The sequence below is a fragment of the Pseudochaenichthys georgianus genome, chromosome 11, assembly GCF_902827115.2.
Source record: "Pseudochaenichthys georgianus chromosome 11, fPseGeo1.2, whole genome shotgun sequence".
Lineage (NCBI taxonomy): Eukaryota > Metazoa > Chordata > Actinopteri > Perciformes > Channichthyidae > Pseudochaenichthys > Pseudochaenichthys georgianus.
In genome coordinates this window covers 28,686,916-28,708,287 of record NC_047513.1, presented here as the reverse complement: position 1 = coordinate 28,708,287, position 21,372 = coordinate 28,686,916, and the positions used below count along the sequence as shown (strand labels likewise).

General features: G+C 41.2%; 1 protein-coding gene across 1 annotated transcript in view; it reads right to left on the bottom strand.

Annotated features, from left to right (window-relative positions):
• Positions 1-19,057, bottom strand: part of pkib (protein kinase (cAMP-dependent, catalytic) inhibitor beta) — a 28,402-nt gene extending 9,345 nt beyond the window's left edge. The window contains exon 1 of the mRNA XM_034093964.2: positions 18,799-19,057. The gene's annotated coding sequence lies outside the window, so the exon portion shown is untranslated. The remainder of the gene's footprint in view (positions 1-18,798) is intronic.
• Positions 19,058-21,372: the final 2,315 nt, after the last annotated feature.

Below are 21,372 nucleotides of genomic sequence, written 5' to 3'. Positions count from 1 at the left end.
AGATGCTGCATAACTTTTTCTTTGTGCAACTAGGCGACGGAAGACCACATGTAATATTGCCGTCTTCTATTGTCAAAGTCAACTTTATGTCCATCTTTCAGTTCGATCAAATTACCGTTTCCCACAATCCCGAGGAAGTGGAAAAAGTGAAAACCTATATCTATTCAAAAAAGCTGGCAAGTAAATGTCTCTTTGTATTGACACATGACATGACTGGAGGCCTTCCACAAACAACTAATACTCTCTTAGGAGCTCTTATAACTCTACATGCTGAACCTGGCTGTGTTTCCATTGTGTTATATTCTCCAGTGTTAAGGTATTGGATCTACGACACTAGCAAACACTTTGTTATGAATTGATTTGGAGGCGCATTATATATCCCTTAAGCTCCTTTCCACCTCCCTTTTGCTGCTGAATCATCCACTATTTCAGAAGCTAGTGTACAGTAGTGCTACGCTTTTTTCCAATATATAAACAGCTGTGTTCTGCGGCTGAAAAATTACACCAAGAAAATCAGGAACTGTGAAACAAAATCAACATTTTCGACACAAAACAAAGCAATGGAATTCAATACCACAACCGATAAGAGAGTCCTCATCCTACTACTCATTCAGGCACGGTGTTAAAAAGTGGCTCATTGATAACCAACAGTGTCAGCACTGATGTGTGGGTGAGTGCGTATTGTGAATGTTTTCTTTATTATCATGACTTGCTCCTTACCTGTATTCAGTGATGTCGTCTATTGGAAATATGTACATTTATTTTGTATAACAATGTAGTGGTATTTTTATTCTTGCTGTTAGGATGCCGATCACCATCTGGCAAAGGGACTATTGGTGAAAACTAGCCTTTTGGCTAATTCGAGTACATTTACATGTTTTTAATATGTTGATTAAAGGTGGGGTAGGTACATTTCAGAAACCGGCTCGAGATACACTTTTTGTTATATTCCATGGAATGCTCTTAACATCCCGATAGCAATGAATATCTGAAGTGCTTTGACAAAAAATCCATAAAAAAAAGTCATCTGTAGAAGCCGTAATACTGTAAAAAGTACAACCAATCCGTTTACCTGCCTGTCAGCCTTCCATCGGGGCACAAACTTATCTCGTGCCCTCATTGGTCATGTGCGCGTTTGTGTGTGTTGGAGGAGGGCCTCTATAAGGAAGTGGCAGATTTTCTCCGGTTGTGTATTTTCAAATTCTAGCGCACTCGAGCCGGTTTCTCTTTAAAGGTGAGGTATGTAATTATGGAGAAACCAGCTCGAGTGCGCTAGAATTTGAAAGTACACAACCGGAAAAAATCTGCCCCTTCCTTCAGACTTCCTCGCAGAGCCCCTCCTCCAACACACACGAACGCGCACATGACCAATGAGGACACGAGATAAATGTGTGCACAGATGGAAGGCTGACAGGCAGGTAGGCCATCCAGTTACTTTAGCCGGGCCGGCTCAGATGATTGGTCGTGCTTTTTACAGCGCCACGGCTTCCACAGATGACATTTTTTTTTTTTTTTATTGTCAAAGCATTTCATGTATTCATTGCTATCGGGATGTTAAGAGCATTCCATGGAATATAACAAAAAATGTTTCTGAAATAAATGACATACCCCACCTTTAATGTACACTGTCCCTTGTTTTAAATAAATCAATTCAATTCAAGAAATAAATATCTCAAATGCTAGTTGTGGAAAATGTTAGTCGAGTCATGATTTTTGGAGGTTTTGTCATGACCTCTTTTGCCATGCACAGGCCATTAGAGCATGTTAGTGCAATCCATGGCTCACCAACCTTAATGTTAACACAGAGAGAGATAAATAAAACACAGACACAGACATAGTTGATCATTGATTATTATTCAGTTGCGCAACAACGATAATAATCTTGGAGTACAACATCACCTGCTACCACAGCAGCCAATCGCGGAAATGCCCCCCACCAGTAGCAACAATCAGACAGCATAATAGCCACTGCAATGAACACACACACAGCCTATCATGCAGCCTACCACACGATCGTCACATGGTTTTCTCTCTGAAAGCTCTACTGTTATATGTTGAAAAGTCATCATCTCATGACATCCTTAGTAGTTAACTAACAACTGCTTTTACAACCTGAGGCCTTCTCTGAACTTCCTCTAACCTCGGTGTCAGTTCACTTCAAATGAATACATCTATTGATAATTCAGAACGACCATTGTCTCTCTAACTCTGTGGGACCCAACTCAGTAACACACATGATATAGCTTACCATGTGACCTAATGAATAAACCAGAAATACGCTGGAATAAGGATTGCCATTACAAGCATCTTAAATGTTTTGCAGTCAGGTGCAGCAGCTGGTTTTGCTAAATTGTTTTTTTTGTTGTTGTATTTATTTATAGAAGGACCATGCATACAAAAACATTAATCTCAGCAAAGAGAAGAGATGCAATATGCCAGATTATAGCTAATAGCTCATTTCCATCTGTGGTCCTCAGGTTTACTGTAGCAGCTGATTTGAACAAAAACACGAAATAACAAACCGAGAAATGTGAAAATACTGGTCAGCTCCCTGATTTCAATTTTACAAAATGTCGTCTCTCATTATCAATCCAGTACAATATCTAAACTATGATTTATAAATAACAGATTTTTCTCCTGACACGTGGATGCTTTTATAAGAAGCTTTTAAGGATCCACTGGCAGTGGAAAATGCATGTGTTTGAAAATGTCAAGTCCATTACGGTCCCTTGTTATGTCCGAATAAATGGGGCATGTTTCCTGCGTTCTCCTCGCCTTCGGTACTGCTTACGGTCCGTGTTGTTTTGCAATAAAGCAGGAAGAAGCGCTGAGAAAGACTCTCTGTAAATAGGGCGGGAAAACTCTCATGCTACGGTTAACTTTGTATTAAACTGAGCATTGCAATGACTGGGATGAATGGAATCCCAAGCACTTATATTGTTTAAATAATTTGACATATGTAAAATATATTATATCAAAGCAAGAATCCTGTAAAGGTATGTTTTGTAATAAACCTTGATTTCAGAGCATGATGTGAGCCATAACGTCGTGAGCGCCTCCATTGGACTCCTTTGTTTACTTCCTGAACATGGTGACACCACAATGTTACTCTTGCGCTCCAATTTGATAGAACTCCAAGGAGAGGACTCTTTAAAGTAGAGACACTACATACTGATATACACCTGAACATCAGCAGGAGAGGACTCTTTAAAGTAGAGACACTACATACTGATATACACCTGAACATCAGCAGGAGAGGACTCTTTAAAGTAGAGACACTACATACTGATATACACCTGAACATCAGCAGGAGAGGACTCTTTAAAGTAGAGACACTACATACTGATATACACCTGAACATCAGCAGGAGAGGACTCTTTAAAGTAGAGACACTACATACTGATATACACCTGAACATCAGCAGGAGAGGACTCTTTAAAGTAGAGACACTACATACTGATATACACCTGAACATCAGCAGGAGAGGACTCTTTAAAGTAGAGACACTACATACTGATATACACCTGAACATCAGCAGAGAGGACTCTTTAAAGTAGAGACACTAAATACTGATATACACCTGAACATCAGCAGGAGAGGACTCTTTAAAGTAGAGACACTACATACTGATATACACCTGAACTTCAGCAGGAGAGGACTCTTTAAAGTAGAGACACTACATGCTGATATACACCTGAACATCAGCAGGAGAGGACTCTTTAAAGTAGAGACACTACATACTGATATACACCTGAACATCAGCAGGAGAGGACTCTTTAAAGTAGAGACACTACATACTGATATACACCTGCACATCAGCAGGAGAGGACTCTTTAAAGTAGAGACACTACATACTGATATACACCTGAACATCAGCAGAGAGGACTCTTTAAAGTAGAGACACTAAATACTGATATACACCTGAACATCAGCAGGAGAGGACTCTTTAAAGTAGAGACACTACATACTGATATACACCTGAACTTCAGCAGGAGAGGACTCTTTAAAGTAGAGACACTACATGCTGATATACACCTGAACATCAGCAGGAGAGGACTCTTTAAAGTAGAGACACTACATACTGATATACACCTGAACTTCAGCAGGAGAGGACTCTTTAAAGTAGAGACACTACATGCTGATATACACCTGAACATGAGAATAAAATGTCCTCTTTAACCTCAAATATACTTTTGTATTTCTTTGCTGCAATGATGTTTTGTATCTGCCTTTATATACTCTCTATATTGATCTGCAATAAGCTCAAATCCAACACTATCTCAGCCTGGCTGTGTATCGTTCTCGCTCTTCACTCTGAGACTCTCCAGGCTACACTAAGAACTAATTGGAAGTGACACTGTCTCTCTGCTCAAAGTAGTATGGCTCTTTCCAGGGAATGAATTATAAAATACTATATATTAAAGGTCCAGTATATGTTTCAGGGGCTATTTTTATTAAATTGTACTCCAAAATATCTTTATTTATTTTAGGGCTGCACAATTAATTGAGATTTTATAGAAATCGCAAAATGGAAAAGTGCCATATTCAAATTAGAAGCACAACATTTGTAAACGTGTTAATATACCTTTTTGAATTAAGGTACTGCAGTTTTCTACATTTAACAAAACACATTTGTTTCGTACAAATCCTCTTTAAAAATTCATACCATGTTCATTTAAATATATGTTGTCATGATAATAAGAAGAACATCCGTTTAGGAAAGGGATAAAGGGGAAATTACCTTTTTTTTGTACATTTGATTTATTTGGGTAATATCATACTATAATATATACATATTGCGATATTACATGTACACTACATATCCTCCTAGATGTTGGTTAACGTGATATTGTTAGTGTTGTTTTTCCTGGTCTTTAAGCCTCATTTCACATTTCACTTTTCTCTCCTTTGCTTATCCAAAGAATGTCGTGCATCATATCACAATTGCAATTAGACCTTTTTCGAATCGTGCATTGCTAGTTTTTTGCCAAAGTCTTTAGACGTTGAAATATCAGCGGCTTCAGGACAGGAATATCAGCTCCTGCTGCCTTTAAAAAGCCGTTTCAGTGGAGCCTTTATCTCTGAGACAATGATAGATCTGATCCTGCTGGAGGCTGACCTCCATCCTGCCTCTCATCAGTCTCCCTGTGACACACACACACACACACACACACACACACACACACACACACACACACACACACACACACACACACACACACACACACACACACACACACACACACACACACACACACACACACACACACACACACACACACACACACACACACACACACACACACACACACACACACTAAATATTATAGCGTTGTCATAGAGAGATGTTCAATGCAGACAGCAAACCCAGCCCCTATATGTCCATCTAGAGCGTGCGTTCTTTGTGTTATTCCCCCCATCGTCCCTGTGTTCCTGGCTTCAGTGAGACACTGAGAGGAACTGCAGAAGAAACGATGTTTACACAGCCGGCGCAGACAGAGACGTTTGAGATGAATAAATAATGCCTGGGATTAAGTCCCCGCGCTATTTTTAGTCCCTCGTACTCTGTGATTATGCCCCGTACTTCTCCCCACTTTTTCCCTGTTATCCCGAAGCTTAACATGCGTGAGCTGCCATGGAAACACCGCCGTCGCTTTGAAGTGGAGGAGGGGAGCCGAGGAGAGAGGAATCTCTGAGCTGCTTGGTTTCTGCTCCTGGAGACGCTTTTGTTAACATGTTATTTAGTTTGAGACATGGCTGCAGGTATAACAGAAATGGACTTAGATCTGATTAAAAGAGAGAAATGGTGATGATGACGAATGGAGCATTTATGGGATGGATGTGGTGCAAAACTAGCATGTTTAATGCAAAATGCAGCACAAATAGGGCAATATCATCAGATACACTGGTTATTATCTTAATGTTTAGTTTGGGGCATTAATGCTGCAGCTAAAAGCAAACATTAGCATTAGAGTGATATAACAGAAAACACAATATGAAATATTCTGCATCTATGGGATTTATGCAGCGCAAAACCATCATGTGCAAAATGCAGCAACAAATGGGCAATATCATCACATGAACAGATACGATACGATATACTTTATTGTCCCCGTAAGGAAATTTGTTCTGGGCTCCGTCCAGCAGTTCCGCATACATGTACATAATATACAAACATAGTAGACATTTAAGAGACATACACATATCATCAATCATACACCCTTTGAACACACACAATACACACAGACGCACATACTGACAATGGCGACCTATTGCACAACCCTTATGGCCAACATTTTATATATATATTTATATATTTTATACATTTTAGATGATTTGATCAATATGTAGTTTGAGGCTTTGAAGCTGCAGGTATATGACTATTTAAACCGATTGAAAGACGGTGCATTTTTTTCATAGGAATATATAGAAAGGGATATATCGGTGCAAAAGTAAAATATTGTAAAATAAAAATCATCATATGCACAGAAAGTCATGTGCACAGTTTCTAGAAGTAAAGCGCGACTGATATCTGCGTTTAAATACAACAATTCCTCTCCGGAGCGGCTTCACCCAGACGGAGGGAACGCTAAGCCTGATGTGATGAGACAGCGTGATCACAGCCTTCAAACATCCCGAGCCTCACGTCGTCTTTCCGCCACGCAGCTCTTTTTCTCCACGGCTGCCTGCTTTCATGTTTCAGAAAGCCAGGACTCGCAGACACAAGTGCATCAGAGCAGGGTTTTACTTTGTAGATCATTGGCTTTGAGAGATGAATGGTAAAGGTCCTGAGATCTGTGCATGTAATCCAGAGGGAACGAAATGTCTCCAAATGAAAGGTGTGTTATTGTTAATATCACCTTCTTCTCCAAGTATCTGATGAACAGAGGTTTTCTCATCAGTGTCATGACCAGTGCTTTCAGTTTGAGTGTCCCGTTGTAGTACACATTGTAATTCAGAGGATCTTTGATACGGGTATTGATGACATTTTGGGGGAATCCGTTAATTGAACATGATAAACAAGGGGGTCATCTCTATGTTGCTATGGGCCTCAATTATTTTCAACATTAATTAGCATCGTAAGACCGTCTACGAACTGGGGTCGGTCGCTTTAAAACCTCGATGAAGACGTGGGGCTTGGCGGACAGTGCGGCATGCGAGTGCGGTGACCCTGAGCAGACCGCTGTCCATATAATCACCATCTGCCTCTTATATAGAGCACCCTCGGAAGCCAGCCTCTTCGACCTAGGACCAGAGATGCGGGCATGGCTACACGACACCGAGTTGGACATCTAACGTTATACGAAAAAAGAAGAAGCATCGTAAGACAATGGTATTAGCCATTTTTCAGTTCATGGCAAAGTACTGAAGATAAATGTACGTTTTAAATGCAGTTTTAATCGTTAAAATCAGTTTAGCCACTGTGGAGATATTTATGTCTGAAGAGAAGAAAAAAACCTGACTTGCCCACAAATTTGGAAAAGTACATTTTATGGATTACACTGTGGGTCATTTCAACATTCTACCTATAGAGAACCATGCAGACCTGAGCATGACATACTTCCAAATGTCTTGTTATTGAGGTCATATAACAAGATGGGGCCTTATAATAACAAATAAAAAAATATAGCAAATGGAAGCAGGGTGGTCGTGTATGTGACCTTCTCTCCAAATCTAAACACATGAGCAAAACTGTAAGAAACGTGTTTGATCTTCTGTTAGTTCAAGCTACCGCTAACTCTAAACACCGGCTACCAACAGTAGTAACGTGGCGTTAGCAAAGGAGACCATTTTTAGCTGATTCATGGTGTTAGCCTTAAGAAACCGAGCCACAGCGAATAAACTCTGCCAGCAACAGTGAAGAAAAGGATGTTCAAGGGCTCGTAATGAGACGCTTGTTTCTCTGTGACATTTATAATAATAATAATAACCAGAAGAAACCATTCGTTTTCAAAGTAGATCTGCTGCTGTTTTCATTGTAAACTGCATAAGTTACTTTTCTTGTTCATTTGGAAAGTTAGACGGGTTTAGCATGTTAGCTTCCATTTGTTGGCATAGCATGTTCATGTGTTTTTGAAATGCAATGTAAAAAACAGCATGGCTATCAGCTGTTGGCTTTAATCTGGTTTGAAAGTTCAATTACATTGCCAGTTTTCAGCAGTTTTGGACACCGACAAGAGTACCTTTCTTAAAAAAAAGAGAACGTTACCAACTAGATCTGTATATATTTTGTGGGGGAAACTTCTGAAGCAATTGGAGTCAGGACTCAAAGAGACACGAGGAGAGCTGGAGCTTTGATGGCAAACACTGACGGTTTATTTGGAGCTTCGGCCGGAGAATTCAGAAGACATGTCACGGGCCAAGTTGACCACACGGTAGAGATGCCACAATCACTTCTGAAGAACTCCCCAGACCTGTGTGTTTAGCTAGCTCAGAGAGAATAATGAACATTGTGCATAACAAGATAGAATCATATAACACCTCTATCAGCTGACGCCAACAGGGAGACAAAACACTGAGAGCACAGCAGCCAAGGTTGCAAGTGCGTGTGCTCAGTCAGCACAGAACTGATCAACTGGGTCAAAGTTATGGGCCTTGGAGATTATTCCCTGACATATTTGATATACTCCTACCATGTTCTGCTTTACTCTATTACACGTATACTATGCAACAGGATAGAGTAGATTATGTACAGCCCCAACTACAGACAAAGATATTTGCTTTGGAGGCAGAACGTATTTAAAACTCAATGCCTCACTGTGTCCATCGTCAGCCATTTGCAAATTATAATTCCAATGTACTGTATGGCCAAGTGTAAGTATTAAACAATGTCAACGAAACTCCGTTGGTAAAGACGATCTTCACCCCTATTGTCCACGTTTTCTTGCAATTGCTGCATCATGTTAGCTTCCATTTGTTGGCCATTTCTACAAGTGGTTCGTTGATTCGTTGAATGTTCTGTCTCCATCTGTCCATGTTACATTTTCTGATGATTGCTTCTATTGTCTACAAGGTGGCGATTACGCAACGCCTCGCAGTCTTCTTGTATCACATCACTCCATGCAGAGATGCTGCGTACAACAGCCGATAAAAAACAACCACTCGCTGATATAATTGAGCGTCACTGGTGCACATCCATAGAGGACCTCCGTCGCACATCCTTCAAAAAGCCCCTAAAAGCAAACCGCCCTCTTTGTAATTAACCGTGTTTAGTGCGCAATAACAACAAGCCATTATAAGGAATGAGTGCGCTTCATGTTGCCAAATAAGAGACAGATTGAGCAGCTTTCATGAGGGTCAATCACAACAACAGAGCACCCGGGTATTTACAGCAATTAGCACACTTGACGGAGAGCTGTAGAGAATATCTGGCAGACTGACAGCACTCCGGTTTGATCTGAAGAACAGAACATGGCGGACGGGAACAGACTGTTATTTGGGGACGACTTTGACAATCCTCGTCCTGATTTAACTCTGATTATCAACTAATCCGGGGTGTACAAAAATGGCCTTCATTGGAAAGTCATCAGAAAAAGACGAGGAATGTCCTGTTTTCTGTCCGGTTGTGGCTGAACACAAAAATCAATGCATCAAAGAGAATTTCCGTATACTGTAGATTACGTAAATGCTACTGTGTTGAACTGCAACGAGTAGACTGCCCATTGTAGTCTATTTCACATGTTAATATTTCACTTTAACTTGCTCAATTATGGTCATTTGCACTATATAATTTCCTTATGTCTTTTCATCTCTTAAAAAGGACATATTCTGCTCATGTTCAGGTGTCAATCAGTATTTAGTGTCTCTACTCTGACATGTCTCCATGCTTTAATGTTCAAAAAGCTCTTTATTTTTCTTATACTGCCTCCTTTCACCCTCTGTCTGAAACCACAGCCCAGTCTGCTCCGATTGGTTTGCTGGCCAGCTCTTTTGTGATTGGTCAACCGCTTAGAGATGTCCCGCCCCTTAGCCTATCACGTACAATGTGTTGAAGCGCTAGCCAATAGAAGATCAAGTGTTCCATAGTTACAATGAAGTCAGACAGTTTTTCCTTTTGCCAAATCTAAGGCTATTATTTTTTAATCCATCTATTTCGAGTTCCCTAACTTTATGGAAGTGCCACATTGAATCACTGAAGCACTTTTTAATACCAGAGTAAGACAAACTATTAATCATTCAGCCTTGGACTCAAATGTAGAAAAGGATGATTTATTAGTGAGACGAGACACAGCTATAAAACTCTTGTAAATGGAGAAGTTGAAACTACAAGTACAATATTTTCGCGTTTACATTTTCCTTAAGAGTTTAAACAAGCATGCATACAAAGCTTGTACTATATGAAGGAGAGATGGTATGCAATGATTTCTTGGGGAATAAATAATCATACAACATTCATACTTTTTTAGATGAGACTTAACTTAAATGATTTCCCTTTTTCATCAGATTTTGTAATTGTTATTTTATGCATTATTTAAAATGTATTGTATAAAATACTGTATATTTAACTGTATGTTGTGCAATTTATAGAGTTCCGAGTCATTTTTCAGAAAATAAATATAATTAGAAATGTCAGATTAAAATCAGATCACAAAAAAGAAAATCTCATCTGGCCCTTATCCTCTACTGTATTTTAGTGTACGGCCCGTTAAAATATAGCTTAGTCAGAGCTGATTGTTTTTCAAAAAGATTCACAAATGTAATGGTTTCAAAACCCAAGCAGCCGTACTTGAACAGCCCCTAAAAATATCTGTACAATAAAAACATATTTTAATGGCTGCAACAATGCAATCAAAGAAATATAAATCCAGACAGACATTCGATGCCTAGTAATGAGGTCCAATCACCGCCCACAGACCAGTAGCTGCCAGCAGAATAAACACACACATGGCCGACATGTGTGACACCATACAGTGTGTTGCTGTGACATCCATATTTCAGCACACAGTCTGTTGTTAGGGAGTGTAACCGAGGCCATGCTCCTCCCCAGGCGCTCCCCAAACTAGACCATTGTGAGAACAGCGAAGCACGTGGTCCTCCTGAACGCCGGCTACCAACCGAGGGCCTCTAGCACTGAGACACACACACACACACAGACTCACACACACACACACAACACAATGCGATGAGCCCCAAACACACACTGCCACCCTGCATCAGCACAAGTGTCAAGCTCTTGTGTTGTGCTTGGGATTTAAGCTGCACTCAGCAATGAGGAGAAAAGAGGATTTCATCCACAGCAGTAGATACCCTGGGAATCCATCCCTCCATACTGACAAACGATTACAAAGGCAACTCATTTGTCCGATCTTAACAAAGGATGACCTGCATCCATTTCCCAAACATTTGCTCCAGTTCTTCCTAAAGAAACCCCACACATTTCCAGTCAAATGCTTCCATTCTCTGGGACAAAACCCACCAACGCCAGACCATCATAACCAGAGCTGCAACTAATTATGACTTTCTTTGCATTTAATCTGACTTACATTTCTGAATTGTCTTGAACAGATACATTGAAGTCACACCTAATATTAGATTACTTGTTTTGTTACTTGAGTTTCTTACCACAATAAGAAAAGGTAAGGCAGCACATACTTAAAACTGCCAGAAACAGACAAAATTGGGAAAGATAGCATAACAAAAACGACATAAATGGTCAATCATCAAGTGGGCCAGCTACTTGTAATTTACGTTGCATGCATCTAGAATTGGATGCTTCTAAACGTGAGCGGATAGTAGCTAAAGTTATTTGCTAAGAGCAAGTTTTTAATATTAAAAACAAACATATATTGAAAAATCTACATAGTTACTTCACCACTCTATTCATATTGAGACAAAACATCTGCCTCGTTAGCTGTTAAATGCTACGTCCTACGGCTAGTTGCTAACATTCTCTAAGAGCTCACTTTTACTAGCTTACTTTGGTTGAATGCACTGAAACGCTTTGGAAAATAAGGTCAGCTAAATGTAATGTCATAAAATCACAGGTTAAGGTTAGCCAGCTAGCTGTAACTTAGCTTAGTGGCATTCATCTGGCGTTAGTTGCTTATAAACCTACTTGCTAATAGCGAAGCATGGCAGAGAAAGTCAAATAGCTATCTCTTGCTAACTTTGGTTGAATGCAGTATAGTAGTTGCTTTAAGGTTCAGCTAAATGTAATGTAATGAAATGAAGGTTAACCTGCTAGCTGACATTTGGCTGTGTTGCATTCAACTGGAATTAGTTGCTTTTAAACATGAGCCTATAGTAGCTCAAGCCGTTTGCAAACAGCGCGTTTACTTAAAGGTCCCATGTCATGGCCATTTCTACTGATCATAATTCCATTGTTGAGGTCTACTAGAATAGATTTATACTGTGCAATGTTCCAAACTCACAATGGTTTCTCAAACAGCATCTCTGTATAGTATGTATTCACTCTGTCCTAAACGCCTTGTTGGAGCTCCTGCCCCCCCTCCCTGTGAGCCCACTGTGCTCTGATTGGTCAGCTCGCCCACTCTGTTCTGATGAGTCCACCACCGATACAGCGGAACATCAGTGATTATGTATTACAATGGCGTTAGCAACCAGAAAATGACACCAGTAATGACAAACAGATGAAAATGCTGCGTGGGGTCTGGGTGCCGTGTTGGCGGGATGTTGCACGACTCGCCGCTGAGAGTGTGTGTGTGTGTGAGGAGCTCCAAGGATTGGTACAATGGGTCCATTTGGGTATGGTTACGTCACTATACCCGAAATACGTCACTATACCCAGGAAGAAAATAATGGAAAAAGAGAAATCTCCAACGAGGCGTTCTGGGGCAGCAGACAGGTCTTTTCTGTGTTCGAGTTTTACTCGCTACAGGGTGTACTTTGAGGGTTTGTGACTCTGCAGACCGTGAGAAAAACCTTCATAACACACAAGGGGACGGGTCATAACCGGAAAAGCATGACATGGGACCTTTAACAACCACTGCAATGAAAAGAAAGACATTTCTGAAAATTCCATGTAAATTCTTAAGAGCTTCATTAATAATGAGACAACATATAAACTAAAGCTTCTAAAGGCTCGACCACTAGCTTGTTGCTAATGATGTCTGTCTGCCGTGAAAACCACCTTTGATGGTGCCAAGTTAAACACATTCTCAGCCTCTCAGTTTGCCACTCAACAGAATGAGTTCTTCTGATGTCTGACGACCCGTTTTTCTTTTCTTTTCTTTTGGAGCGATGCCATGCCTGTTTATAGAGCACGAAATTCCACACGTTAATTGCGGGGGGAAACGAAGCAGCTGATACTATTGTGTGGTCCGACCCTGAAAAGGTCGCTGAATGGATGCCTTGGGAATTACAATAAACCCGTTGTCTGCACAGAGGATCCAACCCACCTCACCTACTGTTCCCATCCTCATCTCATCAGTATGGAGAGGCTGGCAGCAGCAGCGATGACTTTGACGAACCCTCAGTTAAGCTGTTTCTTGCTACAGTGGGCTGCTGGGAAAATGTGCACGGAGAGGTGGAGGTCAGTACGGTCCAACATTGCTTCAGAGAAAACAGTGTTCCTATTGTCATCCTCTACATCTCTACAAAATATCTCCGCTGTCTTATACGTCCTGCAGGCCCAGGAGGCGGATGAACTGACATGTTTTAATGGCAGAAAGATGAAAGTAGCCAGCTATAGTTCACAGTAAAGGGCACCGGGCTTTGCAGAAGCACCAGCTTGGATTTCACTCGTATAGGTCACTGGTCAATACAGAGGAATAATGAATCACTGGAATTTAGCCCTGCAAATTATGGTTTCCATCATGAGTGGGCGAGGCCGGCAATCAATGGGAATTACATCTAGTGCCGGCTGGTGAAACTGAAACGAGCTACACGTCGTTTATCTTGCTGTGAAAAGACGGATAGAAAATACAATATTCAGCCTTAAAGAGGCCAAATTCTGCTGATGTTCAGGTGTATATCAGTATGTAGTGCCTCTACTTTAAAGAGTCCTCTCCTCCTGCTGATGTTCAGGTTCATATCAGTATGTAGTGCCTCTACTTTAAAGAGTCCTCTCCTGCTGATGTTCAGGTGTATATCAGTATGTAGTGTCTCTACTTTAAAGAGTCCTCCCCTGCTGATGTTCAGGTGTATATCAGTATGTAGTGTCTCTACTGGGACATGTCTCCATGCTTTAATGTTCAAAAAGCTCTTTATTTTTCTCATACTGCCTGTGCTGCAGCACCTGTTTTCACCCTCTGTCTGAAACCAGAGCCCAGTCCGCTCTGATTGGTTAGCTGTCCGGCTCTGTTGTGATTGGTCAACTGCTTAGAGATGCTAGCCAATACAAGTGTGGGCGTTACATAGTGATGTCACTATGTTCCTGAAGTAAACAAAGGAGTCCAATGGAGTTTCAGACGGGAGGGGGGGGGCTCCCTCTGGAGAGAACACAGGGATTTCAGACTTTGCAGACCCTTTACATGCACTAAAACCTATTTAAGAAAGCATAATAGGTTCTGTTCTAGCAACAACTGTGAGACTAATAAATGTATTCTGATTCTGAACAAAGCTGAACTTTAAAATGTAAAACAAGGTAAATAGACTTTGCGCACTTGTGAATCATCTGAATTCCTATCATCTGTTCACCTTCCTCCTCCTGCTCTTTCTTGGAAATTAGGATCTGTGTCACTGCATGTTAACACATGGTGGCAGGTGACACACACACACACACACACACACACACACACACACACACACACACACACACACACACACACACACACACACACACACACACACACACACACACACACACACACACACACACACACACACACACACACACACACACACACACACACACACACACACACACACACACACACACACACACACACACACACACTCATTATGTGCCCCTTTCACACCAACGCGTTTTCCGCTCCGGCTCGGAGCTGGAGCCTGAAAAGTGCCGTTTCTTCCTGTTCACACCGCAGCGGTGGCGCCTCTTAGCTCCGGAATCCGGTTAACTTCCAGCTCCAAAATATTGTCGGTCCAGAGGCAAGAGCTTCGGGTCTAAGAGGCGACGTCGCTTACGTCTCTCTTACGTCGAGGCGTGCAGGAAACTAAAGCCACCTCCCCTGAACATGGGTCGACTGTTATGCCTGCCTACAAGCAGTAGTGCCTATAAACACACTTTATAAAGTCAGGCAGCACTAACCAGGCTTCGTGTGATTCTGTTTATTTGTGCCTTACTTTGACCATCCGTTCGCTGTTATCCATCATTGTGGAGAGAGGCAGACGTGTTGTTTTGTATTATAGCAGCTATCGAATGGAATCAATACATGGGCTGCACAGGTTGTCGTGTCCGACTATCACAAGCAGAATCATAATAAAAATACGCCGGTAAAATGTGCCTGTAGAAAACGGTTTATGCCACAATAGGATAGCAACAAGTAGTCAGTTTAGCTTCGGTTGCTATGGTAACATCACCCATTTTATACCAGAGAAATTTTCATAACAGCGTTGTGATGCCAAACAGCGTCAATTCAGACTGACACACATTCACTTAGGCTAAGGGAACTGGGGATATGCATCAGCTGCTTGTGTGAGTCGGACAGTGAATACTTTAGAGCGGCCGCTGCAGTGTGAGCTAACCGGGAGCTAACGGGAGAATAAACTCCCGTGGAAGAGCAGCCAACACTGCAGCGGTCGGTAAATGCCGCAGAAACACATTAATAAATAATTAACCTGGAGAAAAGCATAAGGTTGGAGAAGTCGTTATTTAATTTCATCTGGCTTAGTGTGATTAAAAGCAACACGATCATCGACCCGACGCAGTTGTTGTTGTTGTTGTTGTTGTGAGCGCCGTTGGGGAGCAAATCAGCGATGTAAACGGTGACGTCATGACGCAGCAGCACCAGTCGGGCTCTGGGCGGTGTGAACAGAGCGGGAGCAGAAAAGGGAAACCGGAGCTGAACCAGAAAAGCTCTAGCTCGGAGCTAGAAAGGGAAAAGCGCTGGTGTGAAAGCCGCAATGGTGTCACCCTTTATCTCCAGCCTCCTGCAGCCTCACATTTATCTTTACGAGGAACAAAGGCTGCCAGTACTATCAGCTAACAGGTTCTTTACCAATACAATCTCTTTCAACTGCAGTGGCCTCTCCTGAGCAGCTTATCTCCATCCAGCTGTCTCCAACTCTTCCTAATTAAAGAGCCAGGGTATAAAATGAGAGCTTCATCAATTAATCTGGATGTGTGATATAGATATTTTTAGACTGAAGCGGAAATGTGTGTGAATATAAATAATATTTGATTTATTAGTTGAAAATGTAAGACAGCTGTGATATTTGTTTTCTGTGTGATCTAGATACATTTAATTTGTTTTAAAGAGGGAAACAACTGCATTTAATATGTACACACAGGCGAATGCATAAACAATCTGTCTATCAAACTCTTGAACATTGGTCATGAAAACAGCTTAAATTCATCAAGAATACACTTCATTGCAGTTCTTCGATAATGATGATTTTGAAGTAAAAAGCTAACGTTAGGCTATACAGGAACTACAGCACGGTCACATTACTTCACGTCACCACCGCTAAACTAAAGGAGGCTAATGTTGGGCTATACAGGAACTACAGCACGGTCACATGACTTCACATCACCACCGCTAAGCTAAAGGAGGCTAATGTTAGGCTATAAAGGAACTACAGCACGGTCACATGAGTTCACCTCACCACCGCTAAGCTAAAGGAGGCTAATGTTGGGCTATACAGGAACTACAGCACGGTCACATTACTTCACGTCACCACCGCTAAGCTAAAGGAGGCTAATGTTGGGCTATACAGGAACTACAGCACGGTCAAATGACTTCACGTCACCACCGCTAAGCTAAAGGCGGCTAATGTTGGGCTATACAGGAACTACATTACGGTCACATGACTAAACCTCACCACCGCTAAGCTAAAGAAGGCTAATGTTGGGCGTGATGACGTTTAGTCGTCTCATTTAGACACTTGTTATCAACCTCCGTTTTTAAATTCACCAGTGGGGTATTTACTGACGTTTTTTATGTCGTAGAATTTAAATCTCTTCAGCTTGACATACAACATACAAAAAAACATTGACTTTGATACAAAGGGTCTGGAAGTGGAAATGCTGACTAATTATCGGGTTTAAGGACTCATTCCTGCACCACTCAATTGTCTGAATACACAGGTGTGCACTGCATCTTAAAGCAAAAACAGCAACAAGACACTAAATCAAGATCAAGAAAACCCCCAAAACTGACCTCAAGAATAAGCAATTAACACCCGGTGAAATCCTTCAATTAAGCGGAAAGCATGCAGGGAAGTAAAGCCAAGATTTAAAAATAGCAAGGAAGATATCAGACTTCACTTTCCTTACTCCCATGGTGCATCACATTCAAGATTCACTATATAATACTAGAGGACCTAGAAGTATTTCAAATGTTGCTCTTTTTTTGGAAACGCTTTCTGTTCCACATTCATCAAGGCATAAAAACTGAGGCTTGTTCACAGGCTTCTGCACACAAGGAACACTAGATGCTCTCCAAAGGATCAGGATAACACACACACACACACACACACACACACACACACACACACACACACACACACACACACACACACACACACACACACACACACACACACACACACACACAGTTTACTCTTTCTTACATCAAGACTTAAGGGTTTGATAATAGTCGCATTACATCATATAAGCAGTCAGGGTTATACATTATAATTTTGAGGTTTTTCAGCATCTCATCTCTAACTTAAAGCTGCAAAATATATTTAAATGTATAATCTTCCATGCAATAAGACAATTGCACTAAAGGATTATTATTATTAGTTAAAAAACGATTTTTAGTCAAGGATTGCCCTTTAAAATGTTACTTTATTTTTTTTTAAATTAGTGCCTTTGTGATCAATTTGTTGAATAAAATAATATTTCGTATTATTCCCTTTGGTTTTGATTAAACCAGCAGAAGGCTGTATGGAGCTGAAAAGAGCAGAAAATACACTTTAATATCTGATTTATAGGAAGTAATATCATTATCACGATATTCAACAAAGATATATTATTTCCTTAAACACAAAATGTTTACTGTTTTTATTCCAGGGACAGTTCCTTTAGGGGTTTCTTATAATCGGACCTACATTATATCAATATTATATTATTTAAATTGCATGTTTTATCATCTAATGCAGGTATATGTGATAGATTTAGTCTCTTTTAGGTCACAAAGGGATTTAGATGTGTCCAATCTTTTGGGTGTGAGTGAAATGAAAACCCAAAATATGCTTTTCTGGTACGTATTAACAGATGTTTAACGTTTAAATGTGCAATTTTAGTTTGTCACAACTGAATTCGGACTATTTTTGCCCAATATCATGATTATTCACAGAATGTCAAGGTGTTATGGTCCCCCAGGAGATAATCCAGCTGCCAGTGACATTTCCACGAGAACAGCTGATGCAAACAATAGTGAGAGGCCGTATGGAGCTGACAGGTAGCCTCTTGTGGGCCTATTAGTCTTACATTTGAGCAGATATGTATGTGGAAGATGAGTTTGCACATCAGGACATGTTGTTTTAAATTTTCCTTGGTCAGTTTCAGGGCGCATACTGTCTCCAGCCTCATTATTCCTGCATGCAGGCCTATAATAATCTCATATAACCTGCCGCTTTTCTTCCAGCATGTATTCCTCTGCATGCTGTTGCAGGTTTCTCAACGCTTGCACCAGCAGCAGCCTGACGTCCTACCTGTGGAGCAGAACAGGTGACAGCGTGCATATATTTGCCTTGACGGACACTCACCTTCGGATTTCAGTGCGCTTCTCCGAGGAAAAAATACCCGACGGTGTCCGAAGTTGGAACTAACCGCCAGCCACCATCTTCTGCAGGGACGAAGACGAGAAAGAGCGAGGAATAGGACTCGTTAGACGGCTTCATTACAGCTGCTGGACCCGCGGCATAGTGGAGCTCAGCGGGCAGACAGCAGACGGACAGCCGGGCTCCGAGCGCTCATTCCCGGCAGAACAGGGAGGAGCGACAGGCGACAGCGCGGAGCCCGGAGCAGACCGGAAGAGGAGGCCTTCAAAGTAAAAGCACAACCGCTGCAAGGCTTTTCTTTTCCCGTTTCATTGCATCTTGTGTTTTAATTTTGTATGTATGTTTGTTTGAATGTTTGTATTACATGTTTGTTGGGTTGTAAAGCCTCTTTGAGTATTATTATTATAGAAAATTATGTAAATAAGTAAAAGCATTACAAATATGAAAGATAAAAGAGAATAAACACACTAAGGTATGCGATACAATATTCATAACATAAATAATAACAACAATAATTTTGGTCAAATGTAATAGTTTCACTAATTCACTAATCTTTTAAATGTTGTAGCCTTATAATGGGGAAATTTAATTATCATTATCATTACTATTATTATTATTATCTCGAAGTTGTAGCAGTGATTGCGAATGGCTCGTCATTTTTATTAGTTTTATTTTGAAAACCTGATGATACAGTTTCCGGTGAAACTCCGGCTGTTTTGTGTTGCTGCTGCTGCTCAAAGGTTTGTACCATTGTATTTATAGTAAGGGGTGGACTGCATGTCTCTACACATTCAGATTGTAAAATCTGTATTGTTTTTTCTCCTGTTTAATGATATTATCAAATCACTCAGTAATTTGTCCTCAGTCCTAAATTATAAGGACGATCTACTTTACCTTTCCTTATCTCATTGTTATAACACAGATGATAAATTAACGCACTTGTCTAGTAGATACTCCCTCCTTAAATAGCCATAGAAAGCAGAGGCTGTAATGGGTTCAATCAACAGGTTTTCTTGCAATTAATCTATAATGTGATTAGCATCAAATGATTAAACTGCTCATTCAGGTGCATTAATGTGTACACCATCATTCTGCTTTCTTATGAGGATATGACAAGGAAGAATAAGGTGTGCTGGAGCTTTATCTTTGCACATATTATTCACAGTCTGAAGGTCAGACTCAAACAGATGGAGATTTCACCTCCTGTGGTTTTAAACTCACTAACCTTCATCATCAGACCTCAATACTGTTTGCTAACTTAATCAGTATGCATTCCTATCTGCTCTTAGGACATTACTTTGAAATGGCCTGTGGGCTGTTGTTCTCCATTACTTCAATAAAACAATATAGACATATGTTCTAATTCATGTGTTTGTGTGTCTCTGTTGTGTTTGTGTGTCTCTCTCTCTCTCTCTCTGTGTGTGTGTGTGTGTGTGTGTGTGTGTGTGTGTGTGTGTGTGTGTGTGTGTGTGTGTGTGTGTGTGTGTGTGTGTGTGTGTGTGTGTGTGTGTGTGTGTGTGTGTGTGTGTGTGTGTGTGTGTGTGTGTGTGTGTGTGTGTGTGTGTGTGTGTGTGTGTGTGTGTGTGTGTGTGTGTGTGTCTCTGTTGTGTATTGGCCAATGCTATGAACACAGTCAAATACAATATAAAATACGATAATACACAAGTTTATATAGAATATTACAAATGTGTAAGAAAAATAAAGAAAAACAAGAAAAATAAATTTAGAAAAAAAGAAAATGACAATGGTCCTGATCCATTTATATAAAAACCGCTTTCACACCAAGTACTTTGCCGTATAGTGCCGGCACTTATGGCACATTTCCACTGCAGTGGTGTAGCCCCGTTTAAGCGTCCCAGCGTCCTCGCTCAGGCCGCGGGCTGCCTCGCTGGCCGTCCGAGGCCGTGGCACATTTCCATTACAGTTTAGGACCTGGGGTAGCAACGCAGTGCAGGCGGGGCGATCGGCTTCACATTTCGAGTTCCCGCTGGATTTTATCATCCCCAATGAGATGTAGGAACGTTGTCATCTCCTCGGTCGACCACGGTGTGCTTTTCTTTGACGTTACCATTTTGTAGCTCCTCCGTTTACAAAAATGCTGTGTATAAAAATGCTGCAAGCTTGCTTCTAGATATATATGCGACGCTAGGGATGATCTCGCGCGCGATCTTGTGACGATTCTCTCTGACCAATCAGCAGTCGAGAGTGTTGACGTCACTAGTTCAGCCCTGACCCTGGCCTGATAGAACCACGATTTTATGGGGCCCGGAAAAAGTACCCGCTAGCCGGTGCTACGCTATATGGAAAGGCCACCAAAAACTGGCCTGGCCGCTTGAGGACGGGGCTACCCGCTGCAGTGGTAATGCGCCATAGTGCCCCCATGGAACTAAGAGTAGATCACGTTCACACCTGAATAAGTTCCCTGAGGGAAGATTACGCAAATGAGCCTCTGACATCACTTTGTCTTCTTCTGCTTTAGGTTTACTGGCAGGCCGCGAACAACTTCACGGCGTATACTGCCACCCGAAGTTCCCGGCCGAAAGTCCCCGGAGTTGGGGA